General features: G+C 37.2%; 1 long non-coding RNA gene across 1 annotated transcript; it reads left to right on the top strand.

Moving 5' to 3' along the window:
* The first annotated feature begins 718 nt into the window (after positions 1-718).
* Positions 719-2,399, top strand: LOC122290445. Its single transcript, XR_006236389.1, has 2 exons — positions 719-908; positions 1,946-2,399. It is a non-coding gene; the product is annotated as an uncharacterized LOC122290445 (long non-coding RNA).
* The last annotated feature ends 12,142 nt before the right edge of the window (positions 2,400-14,541 follow it).

Below are 14,541 nucleotides of genomic sequence, written 5' to 3' on the forward strand. Positions count from 1 at the left end.
ATGACCTAGGGAAGACCAAGGGATTTTTGGATTTTCCATCGGCACATGCCTAGAACCACCCATTTGGCCCAAATCCAAATTCCCATGTTGATGCTTCTAGAAAAGGGAGCTTAGGGAAGATAAAAGTAGAGTTCCAATGAGATTTGCATAGGAAAACTAAATGTTCACAAGGGGATTATGAATTTGTTGGCTTACACTCAAAATATTTTCAGATGTTTCCAAGTGTCAAACATGCCATGCATTTCTAGAAGATTTGAAGAAGGGACATTTGTAAAATGGACTGATTTACCCTGAAATTTTCGGCCACCCCTAGTCCAAGTTCAACCCATGCTTGCCCATTGTCATTTTATTTCAAAAATGGACCAATGGCACTTGAAAAGTCATCTTGGGAAGATGAAGCAACAAAATTAAGGGAGAAGAAAAGATGGTGGATGGCCATATGCCAAGCACACACTTATGCCACTCATCATTCATGCCATGAGTTTGCTTGTTGGAAAAAGGAGGAGGCAAAAGCTATTTTACCCAAGTACCCTTGAAGGAAGTTTATTTGCTTATGAAGGAGGAAGGGCAAAAGAGGGAAAAGAGGACTTTTGGCTAAGGGAAGGAAACCCTAACATGCCACCTATGCATGCCCATGCCCAATGCATCCCATTGAGGGAATTCTAAGAGACTATTTTGGTAATGGGGGTAGACAAGAAGGAGATGAAGGGACCAAGTATATTAGAGGGGAGGAGAACATGCCTAAGGGCTCTTCTTCTTGCCATTTTAGAACTTCCATGTATCCTTATCCTCTCCAAATGAAATCCACATTTAGTTGAAGATCCATACCCTTTCTTACATTTTTTCTTCAACCAAACAAGGGAAGTTCATCCGAGAAGAAGGTTTTGACTTCTTCAAGAAAGACCAAGGTAAGGCTTGGTTTTTATTAGCTCTTTACACTCATTCTTCATCATTCTAACTCAAAGATGAGAACCAAATCTCAAGAGATTCAAAAGTGATGAAGCACACATGTATCCTTCACATTTTCTCAAAAACTAAATTAGGGTTTCTTGGAAAGCCATGATGCCCATTGATGGAAGATGTCTATCCTTCCTAATTTCAATTTCCATCATGTGTTCTTGTCTCATTTTAAAGAGATTTCTTAACTCAGAACACTAAAGGTCAAATGGTCTAGTTTTGTTTGAGCCCTAGTGGTAACCCTAGAAACCACACACGCACAAGAATCATGGATTACAGTTTTTAGGACCCTTACTCTAACTAGTTACACTTTGATTTACAACTTGCTATTTGTTTCTTTATGTGGAGTTTTGTAAGTATACACTCAACTTACTTCTAGTTAATGCACGTGTACTTTTGTGTAAATCCTTGATTTGTTTCTGACTTTGGATGCTATTCTTATTTGCTTGATTGAAAACTCTTACATGAACTTGGAATATGAATATTGAATGACTAATATGAAGCAGCTTATGATGAAAAATGGTAGTAAGATTCCTTACATGTTTCTGTTTTGAGGAAAAAAGGATATTGATGTTTTAAAATTTGTGATGATTTGGTTTTACCATAACTTGAGTGACTCAGATCTTGTTCAAATGCCACAATTTCAGTCTTGTTTTACTATGCCATGAATTCTAAGTATCTTGGATGAAGTTTGAAGCATGTTTAGGTGATGCATGTATGTTTCGGCCAAGGCTTAATTTCATAGTTCCATGTATGTATTTTGATATCTCATGTGTTTTATGTTATCATGCCATGAATCAAATATGTTATGCTTGGTCAAAGCATGAGTCTCAGCTCAGTTTCAGTTATGTGTTAAGTACATGTCCATGCATGCATTGCATGATATACCTCTTGTATACTTGTGTCAACTATGGTATGCTATGTGATTACTTACTAAGATTTCTTAAAATCTCACTGTTGCATTTTTTCACTATCATTCCTCTCCTAGAATGATAGAAGTTGTTACAGGAATAGAAGGCAATGACGATGACCAAGAGAAAGAGAACGGTACACCCTTCTCTGGAGAGGATCGTGCTTATGATGCGTATTAGTAGGCCAGAGCCTACTATTTTGGAACACCTGGAGGCTATAGATCAGGAGATCTCTAAGATCCTTTAGTTCATTAAGGAGTTCCGATGCCTCAATAATAGGGATGAAGACTGGGCTTTGGAGAAGCGGGTGAAGGACAAACCACTATAGAAAAAAGAAGGGGGGACAAAGAGAGAAAGAGATGGCTAGTTGGGACCTATTTTCCCATAAGGGGAAAAATGCTTTTGGAACTCATTTTATAAAAAGGAACGTTTTGGTCCCATGTTTTGGGAAATGCAAACTCTCTTGTGTATGGAAGTCAATGATTTGGACAAGGTTTGGGTAAAAGTTTTTTTCTACCATGTATTTTGCAATTGCTTACGGCATTGCTTAAAGTCTATTCACCTTTTTACTGTTTTCCACTAAACATTTATTGAATACTGCTAGAATATATAGGAGCATTGCATATTATTTATCGTGAACGAGGGGTGTGTAGTCTTGTGTTGCATGTTCCGGTGTCTCAGTCACTGCCAAATCCTCAATGGTGGCTATGGGCTCCACAAAAGCCATAAAACCGAAATAAAGATGGTGGGTTTTTCTACTTTGGCCATGTATGAACAATAACAAAAGGAGGGATCCTTACCTTCAAGATGTGAACTTCTACTTCGAAAGATAGTGATTGGTTTCTTGGTGATTTACGAAAATGGTGGTGTTTGGCTTGTGAGAAAGTGAAAGAAAATGCAAGGACTTGGAGGGACACTAGTGATTGCCGAAAACCCTTAGAACGAGAATGAAACTTTGAGCAAAAGACCTTCCCCTAATTCATTCATGCCCTTATATGGAACCTCCAACCTCCCTTGAAATGACAAAGGTCCTTTCATGGATGCCACTTGGCACAATAACTCATTTCATATTTTTAGATGAAACGCTTGTTAGAAACTTTGAATTTATTTTTAGGGGCACTTCGGCATCAAATCTCAGTAAACAATTTTCATTATAGCTTCATATGAATATTTAGGATTTTTCGGTACCAAGTTATTTTTGGAGTGAATAGTAACCTTGATAAGCGCACAAAGTGTAGTATTATTAAAATCACAATATGGAATGTCCAAATTAGGTTAGAGAGGTATTTTTATACACTTGATAAGATCTTATCCACACATGATGAATAGTATTAAACAAATGGCAACATGAGGAATATTTGATGGATATGAAGGAATCAAGGTGTGAGATCATGCCACCTAAGCAAAAACCCTATTCCATCTGACTAATCAAATTGTGCCAAACCAAAGAGGATTTATATCCTAATATGGTTGGAATCCAACTAAGAACCCAAAAGCATGGTTGAAACCAAAATCCTAAACGGTTTTATCCAAATCCTAAAGTTGACCTCACAATCCTAACTAAATCGGTTTCTAGCATTGTGTTTAATCGCTTGATTAAATTACTTCCACATGCTATTAATCATTCAAATTTATCTTAGAACATCATTATCCAACTTCTTTAACACCTTGGATATTCAATTCGAACAAGAGAAATTGGATTTGAGCTTGATAGCAATCCAAACCCTCTTAAAATCCCAAATTGAGGCCCATTCGGTTTAGACCCATTAAGGCCTACGAATTTAGCCTCATTAGTATTGCTTTTTGGCTCAGTTTTGCATCCTCACTTGAGTGAAAATATCTTTCAAAAAGAGGTCTAGAAGGTTCTTGAAAGGATAAGCTAAAGGGGCCATCTCACTCTTTCAACTCAATACTCCACCATGAAGAAATATCTTGGGATAGTTTTGTCCACTTTTTTGGGTTATCAAGAGCAACACTCAAGCTCACACTCAGCCCTCTCTTCATCCCTCACTTATCCAAGAAGTCATCTAGCTCATTTTACAATCATCCCACCTCTTTTTCCCACATTCCTTAGAAAGAAAACCAAAGACTCTTGAACAGCTTTTCGGAGTTCTTTTGCATGCCCATTTTGAAGCTTTTTTAAGTGTTTTCTCACAAAGTTTTCTTCATAAAATTTGTTCCCCTTTGACTCTAGTTTACATGGATTTCCTATTTGTGTCATTTTAAGATCATTTGGTAAGTAAAATGTTGTTTGAAACCTTGAAAGGCCATTATGGGCGATAAACTGGAGAGTATGTTATATTTTGGAGTTTTTGACATGTGTATATGATTATTGATTGAGGATTTTTTGCATGATTCAAAGTTTTGATGAAAAATTTTCTTAGATCTAGAAACTTAGAAACTGGAAGACGAAAAACAGTTTCTGTTTTGAGAAAATTTATATCTTTGGTGGTTTAAACCTATTCTAATGGCTTTGATAATTTTATTGGAGGATACTAAGCCTCTTATAAACATTTCAAAAGATTATTTTGAAGATATTTGATATTAGTTTCAAAGATATGAAATTTTATGCAAAAATATTTGGATAGGTGATTGAACTGAAATATTACATATTCTAGCTATTTAAAACCAATGTATTTTAAATGCTTTGTGACATTATTATTGGTTTTAGATAGCAAAATGGTTAATAAGCATAAATACGAGTTGTGATTTTTAATTGATTGATATCATGTTTATGCTTAATTTTATAACTATAATTTAATTGGACAATATTTCCTCACAAAAATAATATATTTTTGATAATCTATTTTTTATTTTAATTTACTCTTTAGTGTTATTTTTATCTACTTATTTTCAGCTCAAATAAAAGTCACATGGGTCCAGTTGGAACTTTTGACCAAAAAATGCATACTAATTGAGAGAAATGAAGAGAAAGAAAGAAGCGGTGTATTTGGACAACTAAAAAGTATATAGAAATGAAGATGACTTTGAACGATAAATAACTTTCGGTGGTTATTTTCTTCCTTTAATTATTCAATATGCATGTGATCTTTATGGTTGAACGAAAATCACGGAGGCTTGAGAATTTTCGGTGGTGCAACATTAAAATCATATAAGGGCGCTGTTTTTTTGGAAAGAGACGAAAAGAAAACAAAGATGTAGGCGGAGTGTCTTCACGTCTGGCGTCTTGGAGGTCCCATGAAGTACCTCTTTATTTTATTTTTGCTTGCTCTTAGACGTGGGAGTGTGAACGTAATCGACAATTCTAGATGTATATGGAACACTTGAGTTGGCTCTATATATATATATATATATATCTTGTCTACTGAACGATTGAAAAGGGGGGACGGACGGTAGAGAGTGGGAGAGTTGAGGTAAGTCGGTGGGTTGTGAAGAGAGTCGGTTGGTCAGTAGAGAGGGAAAGAAGAGAGAGTCAGTCGGAATTAATTTTCTTGGTAGGAGAGAAAGTAAGGTGATGATCGGTTGGAAACGTGGAGAGACGGAGGTGGATTATGAAAGAAATGAGAGAGGGACGTACTTAAGTTGGATTGGAGGGAGACTTGGCTGGGATTAATTTACGGAGAGATGTAAGGGACGTTTGAGTTAAGGAAGGGAAGTTGGTTGGAGTGAAGGAAGTAGGGACATGTATGGACGTGAGGTTAGAATTGAGGGAGTCGGTGGATGCTTTTCCAGGAGAGTGGAGAGGTGTCGATGCTTGATTTATTAGGAGTTGAGGGAGTCGGTCATAGGGATTTTTACTGGCTCTAACAAGAGGAACGTAGGAGTTGATGGAAAGGAGAGTCGGTTGGAGTTTTATATTGCTGAGAGAGTATTGACGTTGGGTTGGTTCGAACGAAGAACAAAGGAACAGCGTGGGTTTTATTCTCTCGGTGTCGACTGGATTCCAGATTTTATTACTTTTAAGTTGTTTTCTAGTATTTCTTGTATTTTATTTTAGTTTTCTAATGAAAAATATTTATGTGATTTCTATAGCACTTGTGATAAACATGGTTGGCTAAATTTTCATACTAAGGTTAGAGGTGAAGTTTAATAATTTAAACATTGTTTTCAGATTAACATAAAATTTATTTTGTGAGCTTGATCGATTGAATGATTTTATTATTGGATATTTTGATTATCTATATATTTATCTTGATTCATTGTGATTTCCAAATATAGTGAATGTTTGAGGAATCCCTGTGATATTCAAATAGATTTATGAATGTTTTAATCATCAATCGTTCATGCTCAATCATTAGCGACTATTTTTCTTGATCTTAAATGCTAAACCTTCCAATTAAACGGAATCATTATTCTAGTTTAATTGAAGTAAATCGATAGGAAACAATATTATAAACTATTAGACGGATCTTCGAAACCTTAGTTTTTCTCCATATCAATTCATTTTATCATTTTAGCTTGATTCAGTTATTTTACAAATATTCATCTCAGTAATTTTATTTTATATTCGATTGCACATTTCTTTTAGTAATTGCTTTTCATTGTTTGAATTTATTTTCTTTATCACAAAAGTCAATCCCTGTGGATTCGACCCTGTGAGGTACTAACTCACTCAAAAATGAGTAGCACTAATGCTATCCCAAGTGCAGGAGGATGTTGTGTAATAATTAGGAATAAATTCCTAGATCGTCTCCTCAGAGAAAGTTACTTAAAATTAAACTTGTTGAAAAATGTGAAAAACTTCACAAAGAGAAAACAAGAGGATGATATGTGCAATGGATGGAAGAGGTTACTAGTCATGGACTAGATTCATATTTTTAGATTTTTGATTGTCGGATTGGAATGTAAATGACTAATAGATTAAATTCAGAGATTAATAAAACTAAATTAAGAATTAAACTAGATTAGAAATTAATTGACAAAACATGTATTGAAAATTGAAAAACCTCAAAATCAATATTCTAGGGTTTATCATTGTATCTAAATCACAAATTCTCAAAATAAACCATAACAATTGTAATTACTATTAAAATGAAAGCTTAATGAAACAATAAAAATAAATAACATGAAATAAGTAACAACAATTAAATTACCCAACTAAAACAAAAACAAAAGCTCTCTACCAAACCCTTCTTGCAATAAATTAAACTAGTGCACTTAATTAAAAACTTCTAAAACAATTCCTTTATTTCATGAAACAACTAGCACACTTGAAAGAAATTAAGGTATTACAATTAATGAGATAAAATTCTAAACAATCCTCAATACTTAATAAAAATTCTTAAAACAACAAAGCATTGTAGAAAAAAAAAAAAAAAACAAAAACTGCCCAATCTATTTTAAGAAAGAAAAGTCAAAGAAAATGAAATGAAAATTCTGCTACTTAAACGAAAGAGAAGGAAAATAAACTCAAGGTTGCCCTACTGCTATATACGGAAAACACGGCCAACTAAAATCTGGAACGAAAAGTTGAGGCAAACTAAGAACGAAAAAAAAAAATGTGCAATCTGAATGAGAGAGAGCCTCCCTTCCGTCCGTCTGTCTGTAAAGAAATCAAACTACAAGAAAAATAGAGCAAACCAGCCGCCTCCGTCTGCAAGATAAAAAGAAAGAAAGTAAAGCTATAAAAATAAAATGCGAAAGCTCCTCCACTACCCCTGCTGCTACTCTCTAAACCAAAAGCCAGAAAAATGAATGAAGGAAAAAGTGCAACTTCAAGAACTCAGTTGCTCAACTGTAGCCGAATGAAAAAAAACCAAAAAAAAAAAAATAACCCCCTCCAGCTTCTAAATGGAAAGAAAATAAGTAAACAAAACTGCCCATGTGTTGCTACCTCCAGTTGATTAAATACTCATCTCCTGCTGTCCAGTTTAAACGAAAGAAAGAGAGGAATAAAATCTGCTGCTGCTGCTTTCCAAGTGTGCTGTCTGAATGAGTGCTCTGTTGGTTTGAATGTGTGAATTGCTGTGGTGATGCTATTGATCTCCTACTGCACGTCCGAGTGGTCTGCATGTGTGAGCTGCTGTGGGTCCAGCTGTGTACTGTCCGAATGAGGCTAGTCTGCTGTAACGTGCTGTATGCTTTCTGTTGTGTACATGTGTGCATGCATGTGTGAGTGCTGTCCGAAGGGTGTGTGAGTGTCTTTGCTGCTGTGTTTGTCTGCAATGTGCTGTATGCTTTCTGTCCAGGTTGCTGCACGTTCAGGTTGCTGTCCATGTGTAAGTTGGTCCCATGCATGGTCCGAATGAGTTGCATGTCTGCATGTGTGCTATCCATGTGGTCTTCTTTCTTTTGCTGTAGTAGCTGCTGTCCGAGTGCTTTCTGTTCTGCATGTGCATCGTCCATTTCTTCTCCTGCTGCTTGCTGTCTGCATGTGCATGGTTTGTTTGAGTGCTGTCCGAATGATGCTGCATGTGTGATTGGCTGTCAAAGCATGTCTGAGTGAGTGCTTTGCTTTGCTGCTGTCCGAGTGAACACTTGTGTTTGTTCTGCTGCATGGTTGCATCGTGTGAGAGGCTGCTGTCACGTTTATTGCATGTGAGCTGCATGGTTGCATCGTGTGAGAGGCTGCTGTCACGTTTATTGCATGTGAGCTGCATGTGTAAGTTGGTCCCATGCATGGTGTCCGTGTGGTAAGCAAAAGCAATGACTCCTCGGGCCACAAGAGGCAAAACCAACTTCAAATCATATTCATAGTATGCAATTCCCACCACTTCCACTAACCAGTGGCCAATCTTCAAACCTCAGTTAACTGGCATAGAAAATGACCGCCAAGAAAACAAAGCAAAAATCCACCTAGAAATTACCTGGTTAAGTCAGATATTTCCTTGTACTTCCATTGAAGAAAAAACAAATAGAGAGATTTTTCATACATCATCTAACAAACCCATGTCTCTCTCTCTGCACGTCTCCCTCACTTTGCAGCTTCGAAAGAAGTATTTGCAGTTGGGGGAGAGAGAGAGAGACAGAGCAACAAGGAGAATAATGGTACAAACACAAATGATAATAGAAAGCAAGAAAAATTATGGACTAGAATGCACCGTAATCAATAGTTGGTAGAATTCAAGTAGAAATTCATGCTTTTAATCAATTAAAACCACAACTTTGATTTATTCACTTTAACCATTTTTCCATTTAAAACCAATAATAATGTCATGATGAATTTAAAATACATTGGTTTTAAATAGCTAAAATATGCAATATTTCAGCTCAATCACACCCCCCAACTAGCATTTTGCTAATCCTTGAGCAAAATAATGAAAATTAATTGAGATGAACATTGCATAAAACTCGAAATTCAAACAAAAGCAATCAAACATAATTCTGAATTCTCACAAAAGTGACATGTTACCACTAAACCACCAGGGGCTATACCCATCAAGACTATCTCAACAATCTTTCACGTAGAATTGAGGCAAATTCCTCATAACTCAAATGTGTGTGTGGAGCTAAACTGGTTGTGCGTTCCTTATTACTAGCCATGATTTGTCATAGGATTTTTCAACCTTAAGATTAATCGTTGCTGATTCTAACTACCTCAAAGTCCAAGGGACTAGCAGTTTTCACGCCAGCTCTGTTTTTTAAAGGTTGGACACTCAACCCCCAAAGTCTTGGGTAACTGTTTCTAGCCCTTTTTACTTAGGAAAGTTCACTAAGTTGCCTTTATTCCTTTTCTTTCTTTCTTTTTTTTTTTGTTTTTTCTTTTCATTCTAATTTTTTTTTTTTTTTTTTTGGCATGGCTCGGTAGTCCTGCAGTTTACTTCTCAAGTGTTAAATCAATGAATTGTAAATAAGGAACACTAAAAGCGTAAGCATGTGCAAAATGTCCTTCAAAATTTGCCTTTCGTTCTACAAAAATTTTATCAAGTTTCATCTCAATAAGCATAACATCCTGGTGTTTCAAGCCACATATCAACAAAACATGATGCATCAAAAATCATGCTCTATGTTTAAGCTTGAAAATAAATTTTTCACAAATGATCCCGCTCAATTACTCCACCAAGATGCTCAAATTTCACAAATCTTAAATTTCAAAATTTTTTATTTTTTTTATATATATGTGCACACATGCTACCCCCCAACTAGTGAGATACATAGTCCTCAATGAATCGAACGAAAGAAAACAAAATGCACAGAACTAAGCAAGCAAAACAAACAATTAACATGAAATATAAAATCAAAGCAAAAGAATAAATAAAAACAAAGCAAGTAAAGAAAACTGTAAAGAAGGAAAAACAACTTAAAGCACTCCCCTGGGGTCTTGCACAAGCAAGATCTCTTCATGTGGATCAAAGACCTTCAGAAATGACTTTAGACGTTGTCCGTTGACAGTGACGCTATTACCATTCTTCGAATTGACAATGTCTACCGCACCATGAGGATGAACGGTCTTTACAATGTACGGCCCACTCCATCGGGATTTCAACTTTCCAGGAAAAATATGCAAGCGAGAGTTGTAAAGAAGAACTTCCTGGCCAAGTGTGAAATGCTTTGGATGAATTTTCTGATCATGCAGAATTTTCATGCGTTCCTTTGCCAGTTGCGCGTTGTCATAAGCATTTCGACGAGCTTCATCCAATTCATTGATCTGCAATTTTCTCAACCCTGAAGCTTCATCAAGTGACATGTTAACATGTTTTATGGCCCAAAGAGCTCGATGCTGAATGTCAACAGGTAAATGACAAGCTTTACCATAAACTAATCGATAGGGAGACATCCCTAGATTTGTTTTAAAAGCTGTCCTATAAGCCCACAAAGCATCAATAAGCTTAATCGACCAATCTTTCCTATTAGGATTTACTGTTTTCTCCAGAATGATTTTTATCTCTCTGTTTGCCAATTCAGCTTGCCCATTTGTTTGAGGGTGATAAGGGGTAGAAACTCTGTGTGTGATACCATATTTCTTCATAAGTGTAGAAAATGGTTTATTGCAAAAATGAGAACCCCCGTCACTAATGATAAACTTGGGCATGCCAAATCGAGCAAACAAAGATTGTAAAAACTTTAGTACAATATGATGGTCATTGGTTTTGCAAGCGATGGCCTCAACCCACTTTGAAACATAGTCCACAGCCAATAAAATGTATGTGTTTCCAAAGGAAACCGGAAAAGGTCCCATGAAGTCTATTCCCCAACAATCAAAGATTTCTAAAGTAAGAATGGGGGAAAGGGGCATCATGTTTCTTTTGGTAATGGCTCCCAACTTTTGACAAGACTCACATGTCTTACAAAAATTGTAAGCGTCCTTAAACATGGAAGGCCAATAAAAACCGCTTTGCAAAATTTTTGCCACTGTTTTATTTGCTGAAAAATGACTACCACATGCACCAATATGACAAAATCTCAATACCGAAGAAAACTCATCATCAGGAATGCATCTCCGAATCAATAGGTCCGAACAATATTTGAAAAGATAAGGATCATCAAAGTAGAAATGTTTTACCTCAGATAAAAACCGACACTTATCTTGGGTTGACCATTCAAAAGGCATTCGCTCAGTCATCAGATAATTGACTATGTCAGCATACCAGGGAGCTCTATCAACCACAAACAGTTGCTCATCCGGAAAACTATCATCAAGAGAAAGGCTGACATGTGAAGAAGGAGATGATGACAATCTAGAGAGGTGGTCAGCTACCACGTTTTCAACTCCTTTCTTGTCCTTAATGTTGATGTTGAACTCTTGAAGTAATAAAATCCAGCGAATCAAGCGTGGTTTTGCATCTTTCTTAGCCAACAAATACTTAAGAGCAGAGTGGTCAGTGAAAATAGTAACAGGAGAACCAAGAATATAAGCCCGGAATTTATCAAGTGCAAAAACCACTGCAAGCAATTCTTTTTCAGTAGTGGTATAATAAATCACAAAAGGTCTGTTATCCACTCGCTGCCCCAAAACAGCTCCTAAGGCATAGTCACTAGCATCTGTCATAATCTCAAAGGAAAGGTCCCACTGCGGGGGTTGCACAATAGGGGCAGTGGTAAGCGACTTTTTCAAGGTATCAAAGGCTTGTTGGCACTCATCAGTCCAAACAAAATCAATATCATTTTGTAAAAGAGTGCACAAAGGTTTTGCAATAGAATTAAACCCTTGAATAAACCGCCTATAAAAGCCAGCATGACCAAGAAAAGAACGAATATCCCTAACTGTCCTAGGGATAGGAAGTTTAGATATTAATTCAATCTTTGCCTTGTCAACTTTTATACCCTCAGAAGAAACAATATGCCCCAATACAATGCCCTGAGTAACCATAAATTGGCATTTCTCCCAATTAAGTAAAAGATTTTTTTCCTCACATCTCTGGAGAATACGTGCCAAATTATGCAAACAACTCTCAAAGGATTTTCCAAAAATAGAGAAATCATCCATGAATATTTCACAAATGTCATCAATCATATCAGAAAAAATACTCATCATGCATCTCTGAAAAGTAGCTGGAGCATTACACAGACCAAAAGGCATTCTAGTAAAAGCAAAAGTGGCAAAAGGACAGGTGAAAGTGGTTTTATCCTGATCCTCAGGTGCTACAGCAATTTGATAATAACCAGAATAGCCATCCAAGAAACAATAATATGCATTACCAGCTACTCTTTCCAAAATTTGATCCAAGAATGGTAAAGGAAAATGATCCTTCCTACTGGCTGAGTTAAGTTTTCTATAGTCAATGCACATTCTCCAGCCAGTAACCATTCTAGTTGGAATCAACTCATTTTTATCATTTTTTATGACAGTCAAACCAGATTTCTTTGGTACCACTTGAGTTGGACTTACCCACTTACTATCTGAGATGGGATAAATGATACCCACTGCGAGTAGCTTAAGCACCTCCTCTTTCACAACTTCCTTCATGGTAGGATTGAGCCTACGTTGAGCATCAAGAACCGGTCTAGCATCGTCTTCAAGATGGATTCTGTGGGTACCTACAGCGGCATCAATGCCTTTGATGTCAGCTATTATCCAACCAATTGCGCCTCGATGCTTCCTTAATACTTCAATCAACTGGGCTTCATCCTTCTGATTTAGTTTTGAGGAAATCACCACCGGAAAAGTGCCTTCTTCAGGACCAAGGAACACATACTTTAAATCTTGAGGAAGCGATTTCAGCTCCAACTGGGGGAACTTCTTCCTCTGAAGATTTAAGCATGTCTGGTGGTGGTAGAGCTTCAAACTGGGGTTTCCATCTTGCTCCCGCAAACTGTACTTCAAGTGATAATGAAGAATCTGCAAAACAATCAAAAAAATCAAAGTCATCTTCATTGATATGATCAATTTTCTCATCAAGTAAAAATTCAGGTGTCTGAAAAATATAGGCATCATCAGAGAAGGGAGAAGTTGAGCAAATAAAATCTGTTGGTGTCAAACTCTCCACAGCATTCAAATCGCTTGTGTCATCAAAATGTGCTGGCATCTTGCAAGCGTTGAAAACGTTCAACTTCAGTGCCATGTTCCCAAAGGTAAGCTTCAAAACCCCACTTCTGCAATTGATCAATGCATTTGATGTAGCTAGAAATGGTCTTCCTAAGATGACAGAAGCTTGGTAAATAGTGGAGACCGGCTGCTGCATGTCAAGAACCACAAAATCTACTGGATAGTAGAATTTGTCCACCTGGACTAACACGTCCTCTACAATACCCCTCGGTACCTTAACTGATCTGTCAGCCAACTGTAGCATGATGGAGGTCTTTTTAAGCTCACCCAATCCCAACTGCTCATATACTGAGAACGGTAGCAAGTTCACACTACTCCCCAAATCAAGTAAAGCTCTCCCAATCCTTGATTCACCAATCATAATGGAAATGTTGGGAGAGCCGGGATCTCCAAACTTCTGAGGAGTCTCACTCAATATCAATGCACTAACTTGCTCCGTTAGGAAAGCTTTCTTCTTTACATTCAGCTTCCTCTTCACCGTGCACAAGTCCTTCAAAAACTTTGCATATGAAGGCACTTGTTGTATGGCATCCAAGAGTGGAATATTGATCTTCACTTGCTTGAAAATTTCTTGAATCTCCGTGTGATACTTGTTCTTTTGGCCAGCTGCCAATATCTGAGGATAGGGAACCACAGGTTGGTATCCCTTACTAGTTTCAGCATCTGCACTCATAGGCTTTTTCAGCTCTGGTCTCACTACCTCTGGTTCTTTTTCAACTTCATCCGTCTCTGCTGCATCTTTAGGCATTGGAGCAACTACCTCTGTGTCTATGGTCATCTCAGGTCGAGGAACTTCCTTCCCACTTCTCAAAGTAAGAACAGCTTTTGCTGTCTCAATAACATCTCCTGAGACATTATGCACTTGATGTTGTTGCTGTCTGTATACTTGAGGATTAGGCTGAGGTTGTGCTGGAAATTTCCCTTTCTCTAGGGTGCTCAAGGTTGTGCTCATCTTATTAATAGTGCCACGCAACTCATTTATGGCCTGAGTATTCTGATTATTTGTGGTGGCCTGAATCTGCATGAATTGCTGAAGTGTATTGGCCATCTGTGCCATACTGTCATCTAGAGTTTTCTTTGCAGATGATGAAGGCTGAAAACTTTGTGCAGCTACATGAGGCTGAAATCCAGGAGGAGCTACATAAGGATAGCTCTAAGGATTCTGATATGGCGGATACTGGTGCTGAGGAGCACCCTGATTAAATGGCTGCTGCTGAGGTGGTGGGGATCGACCAGGCTGATCATTCCTCCATGAGAAATTTGGGTGATTCCTCCACCCCGGATTAT

The sequence above is a fragment of the Carya illinoinensis genome, chromosome 12, assembly GCF_018687715.1.
Source record: "Carya illinoinensis cultivar Pawnee chromosome 12, C.illinoinensisPawnee_v1, whole genome shotgun sequence".
Taxonomy (NCBI): domain Eukaryota; kingdom Viridiplantae; phylum Streptophyta; class Magnoliopsida; order Fagales; family Juglandaceae; genus Carya; species Carya illinoinensis.